Source organism: Empidonax traillii, unplaced genomic scaffold (assembly GCF_003031625.1).
Source record: "Empidonax traillii isolate 1590-97213 ecotype Southwest subspecies unplaced genomic scaffold, ASM303162v1 scaffold474:size1423191, whole genome shotgun sequence".
Lineage (NCBI taxonomy): Eukaryota > Metazoa > Chordata > Aves > Passeriformes > Tyrannidae > Empidonax > Empidonax traillii.
The window spans coordinates 487,888-506,315 of record NW_020955667.1 but is presented as its reverse complement, the minus strand read 5'-3'; the positions used below and the strand labels follow the sequence as shown (position 1 = coordinate 506,315).

Sequence of the window (18,428 nt, the reverse complement as noted above, 5' to 3'; positions counted from 1 at the left end):
TTTCATCCCTGACTGCCTGGGTGCCAAGGCAGAAGGACCCTGAGCAGAGAGTACGTTCTCACCCTAATCCAAGTCATGTCACTGCTCAGGTAGGATTCTCTGCTCTCCTCAGACTTGTAGATCCCCAGCTGATGTCTGGTAATGCCTTCAGTTCGCAGCAGGCAGCAATTCTGATCTCCATAGGCAGAGCAAACCCTGCCTTGGCCCTAATGTAGATGAGACCGGGAACTAATTATCTCTTTTTCTGGGCTCTTCCAGCACAGGCAGCTTTATCCTGTCTCCATCCACAGACTGCAATCTCTACAACAAGGACAGAAACACCACCTGACAAAAGATGGCTGAGCACGTCGTGGTGATCCAAACCGTCCACACAACTGCCAGGACGGGTGCATGTACCAAACAGAAAGAAGTTGGGAACCAGTGGACTACTTTTCATTACTGCCTTCTCAGGTAGATATATCTGCTTACAGTCCGGCTTTTATGTCCTCCAGCATTTCAGCATCAGAGCAGGCTGTAATAATTAATGTACATGGATCCTTTCCACCCCACTGGCAGCTAGAGAAGGACTAGGTAGCTTCATTGCATCTATGGGAATCCCAAAAAGCAGAATACATTCATTTTGTCTTACTTAGTCCAGCGGGCTGTTACAGCTGCCTAGTAATCAGGGAAGCAGGGCCAGTACCTCTGCAAGACTGTTCTGTACACCCAGTGCTATTGGATAAATCTGACATTAGGAATATCCTGTCTTCTACTGCTGATGAGTGATTTGGCCTTCAGCTGGGACCAGTGTTAAATGAGGGAAGAGGGGCCTTAGAGTGTTGTCTGTGTTAGAGCAGGGAACAAACCCAGCTCTCCTGCGCTCAGGCCACTGAGCCATTTTCTCTCTTATTTGTGTGTTTGGGATTTGGGGTTCCAGCGTGGTAAACAAGGATTTAACTACTTCCTCCCTCCTCCCAAATAACTTTCCCTGAAATTAACATGGTAAACAGAGCCCCTGCTCTCTAAAAACCCTTTCTCCTGGGTGTTGTTTTTGTAACTGATCCTCTGCTGGAAAACAAGCAACTCACATTTCTGCTAAAAACAACCCAAGGGAACATCTAAATAATAACATTACAAGCAGTTTTATATCCTGCTCTACTGGGTCTTGTAACAAAAGAGTGGACACCCGCCCATGGATGGGTTTGTAATCCTGTGGGACAGAGAACCTGTGGGGCAGCTGGCAGCACACAGCAGCACGGAGTGCCTCTCTCCTGTCCAGCTTTGTGCCCTGCCTGGCTCTCAAGACTGGACAGAACAGCCTCTGGCTCCTGGGAGCAGGAGCCAGAAAGAAGACGTGGCCTCATGCTGGGCATGTGTGAAATGCAAAAGTGGTGGTGTAGGAAGCAGGAGAGTTGACAGGCTGGACTATTTTCATCCTCAAACACCCCATTGTAATAGCGGTTTTCAAATAATGACATTTTAGGAAATAATCATCTTGTGGTTTCAGTTAATACCCTTTAAGGCTTAATTCCACTGTGGAGGATTAGAAAATTTCTCTTTCAAAATGAAAATTCTCACATAACTCGAGAACGCAGAAGTGGATCTAACTGGCCTTTGCAGATTGTCCTTCCTTTCTGACCCCTAACAGAGAGTGCACACAAACAACCTGATGTATCCATGGAAGCACAGCGGCTGGCAGAAAACAAAGATCAAGACAAAGGTGAGGAAGAGGCAGAGTCACAGATAAGGGAAAACCAGGGATTGTGCTACTCCTTTTGCCTGGAGAATAGCAAGAAACCTGCTGCCTATCACATGGTCGAGGAATATGACTTGGAACTGTGCCTTCTAAATGGCTTTACTTAAGGTTAGGCCTAAAAGCACAAAGCAGCTTACAGCACTTTCATTCACAGGTCTCAAAGGGTGCAGTGCAGAGAGAAGCAAAAGTGTGGGAGGGAAAACAATGGTCCAGAGCATCACGTCACTGAGTAGCCAAGTTGGGAATCCCTCCTGAATCAATCCTGCCTCCGGACAAAGCTGCTCCTTCCTTGTGTGGACTACAGGTACGTTTTTCATAGGCTAGGGCTATGTTTTCTTGGCATGCTGTGCACCTTTCCTTCACAAGGGAGCTGACAATGACAGCATGAGACCTGCAGGGCCTCACTGCTGCTGGAAGCAGAGCAGGGCCTGCAAGGAGAGTCTCTTGGTATGGTAGGACAGGAGTTCCAGCCAGGACAGCTGAGGTGAAAATCCTGCACAAATCCATATGAGACACCCTTGCAGCTCAAGACATCCATCAGCTAATCCTCCCTTTGGCAATCTCCCCACTTACCCCTTCCATCAAAGGAGCTTGGATTACAACGGCTGCTGTCCTAATGAGTGAGAGACTCTGAGGAGGATGCTTTCTCCAGGACAAAAATAAAGCACTTTGCACTGTCTTGGTCACGTTGCCTCTTAAGAGAACCAGGTGCTTTAAAAAGTGTTACTGAGGCCCAGGAGGGAGGCAAATACTCACCCAGGGAGCTGTGCACACACCCAAGCTGGGGCTGAGGGAAGCAAAGTGCCCTGTCTCATGCTTCAAAGTAATCCTGACCTGAACTGGGCACAGAACGTTCATGTCCCACCTTGCAGGTTTTTGAGCAGATTGTGAGGCCTGGCCCTGGCCATGCACCATCACTACAGACCTAGTGGTGTTCCTTGGCAGAGGGAAGGTGTTAACTCACGTTTCCTGGCCACACTTCAAATTTGGCTGACTCTATTTTTGCTTTCCTAAATTCCTGCCCCACCCAACCAACCGGTTTGGATGATTTCCTGATTCCCCACATTGCTCATTCCTTGTGGAATGGCCCCTCTTTCACCCTGGGCTTTACTGCATTATGCTGCATACATGGTCTCAGGTTGTGAGGTTATCGACTGCCACGTTCCCTGCTCTGGAGAAGCCCGTTCGCAAGATGGGTTTCTCACTTTTTTTTCCAAGCCTTGGAAGTGTGTCTGTCACAAGAAGGATGGTGGAGTAGGGCAGTCTCATGTGCTGTCACAGAGGTGATGTGCATAGAGAGGGATTTCCAGTTTCTCATTTCTTCTCATTGCTTTTTCCTCTGTAACTATTGCAACAAACTGCCCATGCCCCTCTCATCAGAGAAATGTGAAGTTAACAAGAGGCCCCAAATACATTTCCTGGCAACAAGACAAAAGTAAGCCTACTGAGAAGTTTTTGCAAAGAGAATATTCCTGTTATATACAGTTGTGTCTTGTTCTCAGATGCCCACACCAGAGCAATTACCATCTGGGAGATGCTGACTGGCTGGAAGAACCTGTTCATTCTGGGTCTGTAATGGAGTCTGTGAGGAGCTCAGCTTCCTGGTGTGGAAGAAGGTAAGTGTGTGTGAGGAAGGGAGACTGGGCCGTGTTTATTTGGGAGGGCAACCTTTCTGGGCTGGGAGCCTACTTTTTAATTTATTTGGTGGTCCAGGAAAATTTGTCACGTCGCATTCTTCAGCTCCTATTTCCACTGAGGTGGTTACATCACCCCAGAGCCTTTGCTGGCTAACAGGGATGCAGCTGGATAAAGTGCAGGCTGGCTGTCTCATGATGGCAGAAATGTGGTTTATCCCTAAGACAAACAGAGTTGCACAAGAGAGGTAAAAGTTTGGGTCCAGCCAGGGAATTTCAGATTCAAGGCCAACCCTGAACTTAGAGCCAGCTCACAGTTGGTTTTTTCCATGTCTGCTTTTACCCCACTCATGGGCTCCTCATATCAGATCCAGAGACACAGTGTGGCCCCTATGTTCCTGCAAGCACAGTGGTGGCAGTTTTTGGGACAAGTGCTCAGGACCAGTACCAAGGTTTTCCAGTGATAACTCAGATGGTCTGAGAAACATTTGGATGGTCTGGAGTTGCAGGGGATCTTGACTTCAGCGCTGTATTTCGCAAAACAAGAGTGAAGGATCAAGGCCTGCAGGAGCTGGGGCAAAAACTGAGACACAGGGTTGCGGAAAAGTGCTGAGGGCTGAGGAGAGTTAGAAAGGGAGAGTCCTGGAATGGGGGATAAAGAATCAGTGGCTCTCCTATCACATACTCACTTTTTGGTGTTATCTCGTGTGCCAGTGTGAAATACAGAACACTTGGTGTTCTTGGGTCACAAGCCCTTGCTCTGGCATGCCTGGGTTCATACTCTTAGGGATGTTGGTGAATTTACTCCTGGAGTCTCACAGCACCTCTGAGAGGTGTCCGAGTGGAAAAGCAGTGCTGGGAATCGCCTTTCCCAGCAGAGAGTGCAGCAGTGTCAAAGGAGAACCCTTGGGGCTGCCTGGTGGTGCTCAGCCCGCTGTGTTCTCCTCCACGTGCTGCTGTTCGCTCTGCAGAATGCTGCAGCTGCTTCTGTCTCGTGTTTCTAGTCCATCTCTACACCAAAATCTTAACAGCAGTGTAAACTGGCGTAATTGGTTTTGATAAAATGCACCTCCAAGCTCTCGCAGGCCTGGATTCTGCTTCCAAAAGCTGAACTGTTCCTCCTGCCTTGCAAATCAACCATACTCTCAGAGAGTTCATAAATTCATGAGCGCTCTTTAAAAGAAGAAATCAGGAGGATTTTTTAGACATTTTTAGGCAAAGGTTCTCCTTTTTTCCTTTTTTTTCTTTTTTCCATGCAGCCTCCTTGGTAACCAGTTAAAACAAATTCCTCCAGACTGTAAACTAGAGATAATGGAGTTCGCCTTTAATCTCAGCCCGCTGCAGATCAAGTTACCTCTTAGAAATTACTTATCCTGGCCAAGCAAATGAATTGGAATTGATGTTCTTAATTGTTTTCTAAATTGCTGTTCCCCACTCCCTTCCTCCCCTTCTCTCCACACAGCTGTTTTGCATCAGAGTCTAGTCTAATGGGTACTGTCACTCACACAGGGGGTGAAGTCATGTGGTCATAAAAGAGAAAGATTGGGGGAAGAGAGGGAAATACCACCCAGTGCATTATCTGGCTGTGACACACACAAACTGAATAGAAATAATTCCTCCTAGGGGGCTAGTCCCAACAATGGACACGGTTCTGTCTTGGGCTAGGAAAATGTAGAGATCCACTCCGCTCTCTGATACTTGGTTCTCTCTCACAGAGAGGGAAGATGGTTCAAGTGCTAGTTTGGGACACAGGAAACCTGAGTTGTAACTGCTGACTCTGCGGCAACCTCCTTTGTCTGGTTTTCTGCAAGTTGCTTTGTTTATGCTTTACTGGCTGCATTTGTAATAATAATAATACAATTCCCTTCCTTTCTCCTCGGGGCACCAATGGTCTTTTATTAGCTGTATCTTACAAAACAGCTTAACCTGCGCTGCATCTCCAAAAAGTGCCCCAGCACTCTGTGTTTACGTATATGAGTCTCCAGCTCACTCGGAACCTGCACTGCAAAGTCTCTGGGCTCTGAGAACATCAGGCCAGGACTAACACCAGGCTCCCATCCCTCCACATCCTCTGAAGTGGGCACAGATCTCAAGTCTTAAGTAGGACCCATCCACTGAAGACCTTTTGCTCACATAAAAATCATTCCTGCATGTGAAATGTGTGCAAACAAGGTATTCCACCAACTTCCTCATCCTGTCACTGTGTTCCTTTCCAGCCTGTAAATGACCAATAATCCCAGTTTTGCTGCCAGCAGTTTTCCAGCACTCAGCTGTTCCCTTATAGACCTTATAATTCCATGGACTGGCAACTGTTTTTGGCTCATCAGTCCATTCAGAGTAGAACCTCCAAGAGCAGAGGTTATCCTCCTCTTAACCTCTCCCAGAAGGTCTCTCTTGACAAACAACAGTCCATCACTCTCATTACAATGTTGAGTCAGTTTTCTGAGGGAGACCAGGGATTCAGAGAATTTGCTGCTCACATAAAATTCTCTGAAGTGCCTGCTGGAAGAGCAGCAGACTACCTGTTTATAATATCTGAGAGCAATGTGTAGAATAAGTCCAAGAAAAAATGGCAGGAAAGGAGGAGTTTCATACAGAATCAGTTAAAAAACCACGCTAACTGATGGTAATGGTGAGGAGAGCTGACTGTTACAAGGGTGGGGATTTTCTCCCTCCTTTTCAGTAAGGAAAATATGAATTGCTTGGGTTTGTAGCAGCACTGCACACAGCTATCAGGTACCAGACTCTTGTTGACACTAGAAAAATTCACATGCTTTTATTCTGCACATGCTGGCCTGTGGGAGCTGCATGTTTAGTGTTCTTCACAACTGCAAAGAGACTCTGGCACTGGCTGGCCTGTCCTTACAGTCACAGCCACACTGTTTAGGCAGCCTTGTTTCTCGGGAGGTGTAGTGCAAGTAGTTCTGGTGATCCATATTAACATCACAGTGCAAATCTACCTGTGACAAAGCTCAGCCACATGCCTGGGAGGTGTCCTGGTGTGGAGTCCTTCTTCCTTCATGTGTGGGCACTATTTTGCAGTCTGGGAGGGAAAGCAGACAAAAGGTGTTTAGAGAAATGCTCAGGAAGGAACTGACCTCATCACAGCTTCCTTTTATCACAGAAGGATTTTTCTAGCTCTTGGACCTACAAGCTGAGCTCCTGTAATTTGCAGTAAGGAGCAATCTGCAACCAGCGTTTTGCTTAAGAGGTGCCAGGAAGAAAGGAACCCAATGTGCTTTTCCTGTAGCAGTGTGTGCTAATAGCAGGAAGGAGAAAAAACTAATTTATGCCAAGGAAGCAAACAGATGTGACCCTTAGATGGTGCTACCCTTGCTGACATGAGGTACTTGCTGAGTCCTTCAATAGCCCCATTCAAATCAATGTAACTGCTCTTGGAGTGAGGCTCTGCTCAGTGTTAATGAAGATGTCAGCATCTGGCCCACAGGGAATAAATGCATTGGGCAAGAAGGGGCTCTTTTATAACCTCCTTCCTAGAACACGTTTGGAGGCCTCAATTTGCAGCTGGTTCCTATCTCAAAACCAGGCCAAAAACAAGCCCCCCCTCACCAGAAGATGCAAGCGTGCCCAGACTTTTGGAAGTTCAGCTCCAGATCCAAAAGTAGGCCTGATCCAAAGCTGATAGACTCCCACTGACCTAAACAGGCATTTGGCTTCAGTCTCCACGACTTGGGCCCATCCTGACACAAACGAACACGCCACACACCAACACTACTGGCGTGTCTGGGCCCATGTCTGTATAAATATGATCCCTTTCCCCTTTTTTTTTTTTTTTCCCTCTTGCTTTAACATTTTTTTAGGGAAGGAATTGGTCTCAGGGAGGCATAAACTCCCTTCTTTTCCATCCCTGATTGAGTATCAAGCTCCTCCGCTGAGATTTCTCCATGGAGCCATTGGGTTTTCCTGGCAGGCAGGGTTGCAAACTACTCAGCGGAATGTCTGCAGCTCTGCAGCTCGAGAGGAGCCAGCAGGCTGGGCATCCCAGCCAAGGGAAATACTGCTGTCGTCCCAAGAACACTTTCATGGAGACTGAGGTGCATACTGGATTAGAGGCGGCTAAGCTGGCTTCTCGTGTTTTTCTGTTGGTTTCCTTCTTCCCTTTCTGAAAATGTAAAGCCTGGGGAAGAGAAATCCACAGACGAGAAAGCGGGGGGATCCTTGTGGATGTTGAAAAATGCGGTTTGTTAATGGATCTTTTTACTTCTCGTACTTCTGGCTTGTTCAACACATACACACACAAACACACATACAGAGAATAACTTGGCAAGCTCGTGTTTTCGTGGCACAGCACCAGGAAATGGGAGTTCCCCTCCCAACAGAGAAGATCAGGGCAATGAGGCAAAGGTGGGGAATCAAACCCAGCCTGAGTCTCAGTGGAGCGCTGGCCTGGACAACTCTTACACAAATAATCTCCAGGAGCTCTGAACCCGTGTTTCATTGTGGACACAGACAGTGCTGTAGAAAAAACAGACTGAAATTGCTTCTCTTTCATGGCATCTGTAGTGTAAAAATGGTTTTCGTCCAAGACATTTGTGGTCGGAAAATCCTGACACCTCATAAATTATCTTAGAGGCGCAACAAAGCTTCAAAAAGATGAAACTCAATGCTGAGGTCAGCAGGAATTTTTTTGCATCTTTCTGCAGTGGAGGAGCGTTTTCAGTCTCAGGAAAACCACCACAAAAAGAAGCAGCAAGAAGTGAGAATATTTCTTGGCACGAGAGCCTCGGTGCTCAGGGGAGTGAGGCATCTTCTGTTATTTATTTCTGGCCACCTCTGTGTTCACACATCATCAGATCATGATCCAAGCGACCAGGGGCAGCCTGACAGCGAGGTGGCTGCTGCACTTAGGTGACACTTGCAGGTCCACCCAAACACTCAGCCTAATTACCTGAGCATAGTGCTGGGGGCTGATGGGTTGAGCACCTTCCAGTCTGACAGCACTTCGTAGGTGAGGTGGGTGTGGGATGGGGCTGAAGTGCTGCAAAACCACAGTCAGCATCAGTGTGAGGCTGCAGAGAGCGTGGAACCGTGTTGTGAGGAGTGGTTTATGGTCTCTAGCAGCTCGTGTCCCCAAGCAGTCAGTTGGCATTTTTTAAAGCTGTTTTCCTATTCCTCCTGACTACAAATGCAAACCCACTGCTGGAGCTCTGGCTGCCCTGCTGTGTGAGGCTAAACAGGCTGCTTAATCCCTCACACCTTCCCAAACTATGGCTAGTCCAAATGAGGACAACTGCCTAGTAGTTTCCTTTGCTCCCTGCTTGAATATTTCTTCTTTGTTACAGACAAGTTCTTCTTCCAGACAAGAACAAAGTGGAGAAAGAAGACTCTGAGGGCAACGTCGTACACAGCCTTTTTCAACGCAAGAAACTCTGCAGATTTTTAGTCACCACTTGTGGTATTGGGGTGGCACCCAACTGTCCTCTGCAGCACCTTAAATTCCGTGTTGCTCAAAACAGGAAAATCGAGGTGGTGTTGGAAAGGAGAACAGCAACTTGATGTCCAGGATGGCCTGTGGTTCCCCTGTTGTGGCGTGTGGCAGGAGGGATGTAGCCAAAGCCAGTCAGTTCAGGAAAGAAAGGCTTTTTTTTTTGCAGGGTGAGAAGTGGAAAAGATGTTTCTAAGAAGGCAGAGACTCTTGTCTCTTTCAGGAAGCAATCATCTATCTTATAGCAGTGCGTGTTGCTGCTCCTAGCTCTGCCATGCAAATCCATGGCTGGCCTTGCTCTGCAGTGCTGCTGGCAGGAGGTCTGGTGTGCTGCAGGGTGCTGGAGTTGTGCCTGCAGGCTCGTGAGGGCTGCCTGGGAAAGGCAATGCCCAGGATGTGACAGCCAGCCCTCCTGCAGGGTCCCAGAGCGAGGGGCGAGCTCCCGACGTAAAGCCGGTTTTGCAGGCAGGGACAGTGCCCGCTCTGGGACAGTCAGTGAGTTTTTGGGTCATTATTTATCCCCTTTACTGAGCAGTCATCAGAATGGCTCCATTTAATCTGTAGAATTTTATGCATCTTATTTTGGCAAGTGAAGTTACAGGGTAAGATGTGAACTGCTCTCCCTTTCTGTGGGTGGACAAAACTTTCAGATTTAAAACTTCTCTCCATATGTTGAGCTCTCCAAGTCCCTAGCAGGATCTGACCTCCCTGCCCACTTAGTAAATCAGTGTTTTCCAAGGCATGTAGAACTGATTTTATGGCAGCAAGATGCATTTCACTAGATTTATGTTATTAAACTGGAGGGGGGGAAGCCTCCTTTTATTTGGGGCAGTCCTTGAGTTTTACAGGCTTGTTTGAGTAAGTAATTATTTTGGTAATGCTGGGGCCTCCTTTATTGAATCGTAAATGCATCCTGAACAGCTCTCGGAATAACAGCCAGACCTTTCCCTGAAAGGCTATGGATTGCCCTGATTAGCAAATCTGAACATTAGTAGTTTACTTAGTGATTAGCTTTGCTGCTGAGAGCTGCCTTGGTTCACTTCTCTGGGACTACTCACAGGATTAAGCCTTGTGTGTAAATGTTTGCAAGATCAGTGCCACAAAGGGGGGAAAAAACCAACCCAAAAGCCGTTTCTTTGGAAACATCCTCTCTGACCATGTTAGGAAAAAGGATCAGATAATTGGGATCTTTATGATGCTTATTATAAAAAATGTTTTGGAACTAGTTCAAGCACCAATCAGAAACCACATTGTTCCACTAAATCACTTTCAGATGCCATTTCAGATACAGAATACAATTACTCCTAGTTTAAAAATATAAATGTTCCCTTCATAAAACACACACACACACACAAGTATTTTAATTTCTTTTATTTTTATCTGTCTTGGCTGGAGTTCAGGCCTTCCCCAGATGATCTATCAACAGATTTTGTGCCATTTCTTTCTGCCAGGCCTTGTGCAGAGCCCACCATATGCTACAGAAATGGACGTGGACATGAGGGCTTTACATGCAAAAGAGCTCTTGCACAAGCCAGGGGGCTGGAGGCCCAGGCTTGGATGTCTATGAGCTTAAGAAATAAACTCCAGGCAAAACCTGGAACAAAGATTCTGCCTGAATGCTGCATTAAAAACCCACCAGAGATGCCTGGAGGGGTTCCTGCCCTGTCACTTCTTGTTATGGGATAGCTGTGGGGTTTTGAGAAGCAAACTCCCTTCCCTACGCAGTGGCTGCCGCCCACGTGCTCTCCTTGCTGCTGGGGGAGCGTGGGGACCATGTGGGATGAGCTCAAACTGTGGCTCTGGCCCTGCTGGGAACGGGGACCCACCCGCCCTCCGTGCAGTTCATGTGCCAGCACACGCTGAGGTGCCGGCACTCTGGGAGATGGGAAGAGCTGGAGAGGGAAAAGGCTGTTACAACCACAGGCTGGAGGGGCCAGGCACTCTCTGATCACCCGGGGTCAGCACAGCCCCTGGATAAGACACAGTGTTGGCAGACACAAGCGTGTCCTTCCTTCTGAACCCGCAGATGGCACAGGGCTCCTCAGCCTCTCTGTAAGGTGTGACTCATTTCCTAGGAGGGAGCATCCCTGCAGGGAGCTGTGGAGGGAGCCAGAATGACAACAGCCAACCCCAGGCCCTGGGGAGGCAGAGGGTTGGAAAGGGTCCCAATCCACCCAGTAACAGCCCAGGGAGAGGTTTCTGAGCCTTGAGCTCCCACGGTGTAGCTGCTGGGCTGCAACGAGGACTTTTCCACCTCTCCAGAACACCACGTGAACTCCAGGATGGGACCGTCTGGGACATTGCTAATGGAAACCTTTCCTTGTTGTCAGGAAGTCCTTCATCGCTGCTGAAGTCCTCGGGAGTGGTTCCGTTTTGGTGAGCCCAGCCTGTGCTCCTGCCAGGCGGCTGCCGGCTTTGCCAGGGCTCGGGGCCCCTGTGCTGGTTCAGTCCTGCTGTGGGACAGGAAGCCCACAGACACTCAGAGTGTTGCCCCCAGAATCCAGACAAACCCCCCCAGAGATGCTAGACCCCTAACAAGCTGGCAAGAAGCCCTGGGAACCTGGGATCAAAACAGGGATAACAAGGCTTGGGGATGCTTGAGGATGCTGCCATCTTTCAAACACTCTGCGGGCTGCCCTTTTCTTTTGCTATTTCTGTGGAAAGCGAGGGGATTTCTCAGCATCAGGGCAACATGAGGATCCTGAGGGCTGCATTTTGGAAAAAATATATGGAAACATTATCATACTTTCCAAAACAAAAGATGCTGAGGGGTTTGTTACTAAGGGAAAATTCCTCTGCTGGTTTTGGAAAGGCTGGGATTTCTGGGTTTCCTTAGTGCCGCTCGTGGCTTCTTTAGGAGGGCTTTAGTCCTGACACTGAGAGGAATGGCATTAGAACTCAGTGGCAGCTCAAATCCAGTGCGTGAAATCCTGGTCCCACAGAAAGCAGTGGACTCCCAGTGACTTGCACCAGTGAGTGAGATGAGGAATTCGGACATGCTGCGTTAGCTGATGTTCTGGGGCCTCATGGTGCAGCAAAGGATCTGCTGTGAGCTAAACTTTTGGCAGGCTTGACCAAAGACCACTTGGCTTCCATGTCTGCAATGGCTGGGAGGCAAAGTTTGAATGGAGAACAAAGCCATTTCTGAAGAAGAGATGTTTAGGCTGATGTACAAGTTATGTGTGATTGTGCAAACCTCTCAGGTTTTCTGTTTTTCAAGATTATATTCCATGCCCATCTGATTACAGAAAAGTTTCTAGCACAGTGAGTCAACTGCACCTGAAAGCTTAACAAAACCTAGAGAAACAGTAACATTGTGTCACGTTTCTTGTTCTTTTTTCTCTTTTCCTTTCTTTTCTTCCATTTTGTGCCTGCCTCCTGATTTCAGCAGTGAGGTTTGGAGGCACAGAAAACTGCAGTGGGAAGAAAGCCAATATTATTTGGGCAGATGGACTTAAGCTACGGTATCAAAGGTGCAGCCTTGGAACCAAATATGACCAGAATTCATTTTCCATTGGCTCTGATGGTTGAGCTTGAGCTCTTCTGCACAACAAAGAAAACTCAATTCACCTCTTTGGAGGTGTGGAAAACCAAGTGTCAGTAGTTATTAGCAGCAGCAGGACAAGTGCCATATTTCTAGGTGTGTGCCTCTTCTGGGGCTCACTCCTCATTCCACGGCAACATTGAAAATGCCAGAGGAAGCAGGAGCAGCGGGAGCAGAGCTAATGGGCTCCGAATGGTGCCAGAATGCCACGGGTGAGCTTCCTTGCAAGCTGCCCGTGGAGAGGGCCCGTCAGCACGCACCAACAGAGCCATATTTCATCTGCACACGAGAACCTGGGGTTGTCCTGGGAGGCTGCCTAAGAAATGAGGCTCCATGGTCGGTGCAAAACCAATAACAAATAACGGCGTTCCCTCCTAGCACGAGATCAGGGCTGAGGGGGAGGAGAGCTGGGACAGGCACAGAACAGCAAAGGATGTTTGTTAGTTCTTCACTGTGTCTCCTACCAAGCGTAACCAACCTCACCACCATCAGTAGGGATTGTGACCAAGGAATGAACCCACCTCTGGGACCTACTGGCCATTTTTCATTAGGAGATTTTTAAACAAGACATGTTATTTCTTTTTTTTGGTGCAAACATTAAAAAGTACCTGTTTTGAATGGTTTTTTTCTGTAGAAAAGAAAAGCAAAGAAAACCCAGTCTTTCCCCAAAATGAAACATTTTCCTAACGTGAGAAAGTTTTGTTTCCACAGTTTTCAAGGGTTCTGAAATTTCATATTGTCCAATATGAAATGTATTTGGTTATATTTTTTTGATGTGTCAGGAAATCAGTGTCAAAGTGGAACATGTGCTCATATATCTGTCAATACAGTTTGATTATGAGAAGTGGGTTTTTTTAAATACTACTTTATCACCAATATGAAATGTTTTTATCCACTCTTTAAGAGCAAAGGAATTCAAAATCATAGAAAAAGCTCATGATCTGGAGGACCAGAAAGAAGAGGAGGGCAGATGGCAATGAAGAGAAACAGAGAAGACTTTAGGGTGGAAATGGTGGTCATTCAGTGAAAATTCACCGAGGACAAAAACAGAGAAAAGCAGGATGAAGCTCTTTGCAGAAGAGATTCCCTGGTGTGGAGAAGTCCTGCCTAGGAGGATGGCTCTGGATAGTTCACAGGCCTTGATCCAAGTTCAAAAGGTTGTGCAAGGATGGTGATGGCAAGGAGGACAGGGATGAGCTCAACACTGTATTGCTTTTTTTGGATCTTACAGTTTTATGCAACCTACTGTAAAAAGCAGCAGTGCTAAAGATTTTTTCAAAACCTCCGTGCCCTGGGCTTAGACTGCCACGTGCCACTGAAGAGGTGATCCCTAAGTGCTCCTACAGGGTTGCAGGAGTGGGGATATGTGTGCCATCATTAGCAGCATGAGCAAGAGACAGAGGCCTGGAGGTCTGGTTTCCATGGGGTGGGATCAAAGCTCCCAGGTTCAGGATGTGCAGGGAGTGCTCCCGGAGCAGGAAGCACTGTAGGCTCGGGAAACCTAAGGATCACTGTTCCTGTGCACTGCTGGGAGCCTGGAGATCATCCAGAGTAGGGGCAGAATCTGTCTTGCAGCACGACGACTTCTCCACAGCCGAATACCAGACAGAGGAGGGGGATGAAGATGACTTGCTTCACTCCCAGCACCCCTCCTGCCCCGGCAGGCAAACCTGTCCTCAGGGGCAGATTGTGCAGAGGCAGCTGCAGCCACCCCCTCTGCAAAACATCCACGGTGTGGGGTTTCAGGTGCTTGAAACCCACCTCTTGGGTGTGCTCCAGTCTTGAGTAAACACTTCAAGGACACCCAGGAGGTCCCCTGCCTCTCAGGCAGCACGAGCCAAAGTGATAAAAATTGAAATAAAACTCCCAAAACAAAGGCAGAGGAAAGAGGAGGAAAATGCTGTGAGGCCCAAAGGGCTAAGGATGTGAGTATTGCTGCGCTTCGTTGTCTTCTCCCTTGCCCTGCAAGGAGGACTGTTGTTGGGACAGCAGTGTTGCCTTTTGGATTATTACTGCTTGGGTTTTTTAATAATATTGTTTTCTTCCCACGAAGCCAACAGGCAAGTAACATAAAGCAAATGGAATTGCGGTTCTGAAGCCAGGAAAGTCGGAGATGATCCCTGGCTGAAAAATCCAGATCTGGTTTTGAACTCCCAGTGTAGCACAAGGCCTTGGAGGCCTTCAGCTGGGATGGGTCTCCTGTGTGCAGAGGGGGAGAGTGGCCAACTTCAGAGTCAGGTCCCTGGATTCTGAAACACACCTCCCTCACGGAAAGTTCGGGGTCATTCCCAGAGGCTCAGGAGGGAAGAGTCAATTCCAGCCCTTCTCCTCTGACAATTCATCTGGGCACTAATGAGGAAAGCCGTCTCCTTTGTGATGACAGTTAAATGTGTGCTCAGGCTCATTCCTCAGTCAAAGGTCTACATTATTTTGGGTTTAAATTATTTTTTGTGCTGTGGTTGCACCCTAATTTCACAAACCTTGCGGGCTAATCTGGGTTGGAACATGGGGAGAACTTCTAAAGACTGTTGAATCAAAGCAGGTAGATGTCTCCTCACAACCTGCAACCTTGTTTCTGTTTTCAGCCTTGAATCCACACTGTTGTTTTGTCTATAGGGACATGAGGGGGCTGGAAACAGCTGGGAAGGACACATAAAACCTTTGAGCTCCAACAATCACAGCAAATCTGTGACTGATCCTTGTTTTGAAAGCTGGAATTCTCTCCAAACCCATGGGCTGAGTGGACCATCCATCAGGTTGTTGGAAAGGAAGCAGTTAGGATTTGATCAGTATTTCAGGCAAACCAGGGAGGTCGATTAAAGTGAACCCTTAGAGCGTGTTCACGTCGTGGGTTCTCTGCAAAAGGGATTGCTCCAAGCTCTTGAGCCAGGAGAAAGCATTCCAAGTCAGTTGTGACTCCTCATCCTCATGGCCTCCCCAGGCACAAATCTGAAGGGCATTTCAAGGAGATGGAGCTGGTACACACAGAGTAACCCCAGAGTCTGTGGCTGACTCAGGTCGGTGAAAGGAGTGCAGTTACCGGGTAGGAAACGGGGTCCATGAAGCTTGCAGGGATTTCAGACACTGGGATTTTTTGCAACGTTTATTGGAACAGACAGGCTAAGAGCACTGAGGGATAAAGGATCCCAAATCAAACAGCCTAATTGGTCTCAAATGGAGTGACTAAGGAACTCTCTCCATTCCAAAATGGGTCAAGTTGCATTTTAGAAGGAGATCTCTGAAATTTGAGTGGGAGGCCTGGATAGGAAAACGAATGGATGAACTCATAATTGACATGGATTCCATTATGGCTAATACCTGTGTCAGAGCTGCCACCGAATATGGCCTGCAAATCCAGTCTGGGGAAATTCCCTTTGGAGATGTGACCCAGGTGAAGCAGACTGTTTGCCATGAGCCTGGGAGGAACTGAGACTTTAATTGCAAACATATGGCTGGGTAACTTTCCAGCAAGTGAAAACTGGGGGATAGATAGAGACCTGCTCTGAAACAGATGATCTAGGAAGGCTTTCACTGTCTCCAGTGATGGGTTTCTGTGCTCTCATATCCCTTTATGCTGAACAGAAAATTGTAAAGAAAGGAAACATGGTGCCAAAATACAGAGTTGGCACAAAGAGCCCCATGATTTTAGGAAGAATGATGGTGAAATTAAGTTCCCTGTGATTTTACTTTGACACATTTCCCTGTTTGTGTCTTTTAAAAGGCAGCAGGGTGATCTCCAGCTTTCTCCTGTCCTGGAGAATCATAGAATCATAGAATCAGATGGGTTGGAAAGGACCTCTGAGATCATCAAGTGCAACCCTTGATCCACTACCACCACAGTTACTACACTATGGCACTAAGTGCCACATCCAGTCTCCTCTTAAACGCCTCCAGGGACAGAGAATCCACCACCTCCCTGGGCAGCCCATTCCAATGTCTGATTACCCTCTCGGTAAAGAATCTCTTCCTAACATCTAACCTAAACCTCCCTGGCAGAGAGCTTGAGAAGATGTGTTGTGAGCAGCTGTGCCTGGGGTCAGTTCCAACCTGAGAAGGTGGCCTGAAGAACAAGATCATCGCTCATTTGTGATAGGGACCAGTGTGCTTGAATTGCCTGTCCTGGTGTCCAGCAGGCAGGGGGAGTGCTCTGCAGCAAGGCCGTGGACACTGGCTCCTGGATCTGATTGCATCCACGGACAATAGGGAACAGCTCTCCCCCACATCCAGGATCAGGATCAGCAGGGTGGATGAGCACAGGTCATATAGGATTAAGAGCCTGAGCTCAAAGCCAGTTCCTGTGGGAAGTGGGGCAGGGCCCTGTAAAGGCTGCTTACCATGGTTTTCCAGCAGTGTGATCCCAGTACCCCATCAGAGCTGGCTGTAGCACAGGCAGCCAAACCCCAAGGAGAGGGGAGAGGCTGCAGAGCTCCCAGTGCACCCAGGGCCTTGGGAGTGCAGACTGAGTGTTTCATCTCGTCTGTTGCTCTCTCTCCTGACTGTCCTGAAGGTTTTCCATGCTTTGCAGAATGTCTTTAATACGAGGAAGTGCATGTGTGTTCATCTGGGACCTGGAAGCTTGTCTTTATGCATAATGAGGGGTGAAGAACTACTGTCTGTGTGACTGGGAAGGAGCGGAGGGGAACATGGGCTGGCATCAATCCCCAAAACAGAAGGGATGAGCTCAAGGGAGTTTTCTTTTCTGAAAGTGTTTTTGTTTGTCAGGTGACCTTGAGAGAAAAAGAACTTAGCAAGGCAAAGAGTTCTTTGGTGGCTGGACAGGAACGAGCTGGGTCAGTGGAGTTTTGTGAGGTTGCACAGCATCATCTGAGTCCTGGCTTGGGAGGAGCAGCTCCTTTGTGTTGCAGACAGACTGTCCATGGAGACCTTGGGTTTTTGCAGCACTGGAGGAGTTTGACTCCTGAGTTTTGGAGGCTTAAGTTCTAGAGGGAATTGAGGAAGGCCTGTACTTGCTGCGGAGAAGGGATTTCTCCTTCCTTGAGCAGGCACCCAGGTAAGGTGAGCAACACCTCAGATGTCAGCTGGGAAGTTGGCTTTGGGAAGAGGACCAAAGATGAGTGTGAACAAATATGGCAACCTGGTTTTGTGTCCACAACTGCACTTTTCCATGTGACCTAAACATTAAGGTTTGAGGAGGCAAAGATCATAAGTAACTTACAGACTAATTGCTGCTTTGTGATGATGTTTAGCAGTTCACATAGGCCAAAGCACCAATTTTGGTCAGGATAATTTTTTTAAAAGCAGTGTCTGGAACATCTGTGGCAAAGGCTCTGGTTGTGCTGTGTAGTCCCGAGAATGAAACCAAGAAAAGTTGGGTCTGCAAAAACTGAGGCATTTCACAGTAAATATTCCCTAAACCGGTGACCACATGTCTGAAGAGGAAGATTTATGCAAAATGGGAAGGGAAGTTTCATAACAGCACTCTGTAATAAAATAACAACAGTGACGTATGCACACGTGGACACACACACTCGTTCCAGATAAGATCAAATATCCAACACTCCAAAGCTGAAACACTTCTATTTGTTTTTCTCCTTAAGACTATGATATGTAGTTTTTCCTGGACTGACAGTTCCAGGTGGAAGTGCTGCAGACAATTCTCTTAGCCACTGCTGGGGGTGACCTCTCTACTTTGCCTATACCAGTGGATGTACCCCAGGTCTTTTCTGCCTCTAACTCCTCTTGCATATCCCAGTCCTCCATTCCCTCAAGTCCTGCTCTCTCTGCTTGATACATCCCTTTCCAGGACACTGGAATGCATCTCCACTTAGATGTTCTGTTGTCAATGATTTTAACAGATAACACAGAGGTAGAGGCTGGAACAGAGCCATCAGAGCAATAGTGGGATCTGTTGGAAGGGAGGAAATGCAGAAAGGAGAGAGAAAAGGAGGCAAAAAGATAGAATTGGAAAGGAGGAGAAGTGAAAAGGGGAAGGTGAAGAAGGAAGAGAAAGGAGAGCAAGGATCCGAAAGAATGACAGATTACTCCTCTGAGCTATGTTATATACTGCATAATTTACAGTAAATTGAAATATTGTTAATCTATAAAGGC

General features: G+C 47.6%; 1 protein-coding gene across 1 annotated transcript in view; it reads left to right on the top strand.

Moving 5' to 3' along the window:
• GORAB (golgin, RAB6 interacting) overlaps positions 1–18,428 on the top strand; it is an 85,349-nt gene that overhangs the window by 5,068 nt on the left and 61,853 nt on the right. The window contains exons 2-4 of the mRNA XM_027895859.1: positions 259–450; positions 1,890–2,039; positions 3,238–3,351. The gene's annotated coding sequence lies outside the window, so the exon portion shown is untranslated. The remainder of the gene's footprint in view (positions 1–258; positions 451–1,889; positions 2,040–3,237; positions 3,352–18,428) is intronic.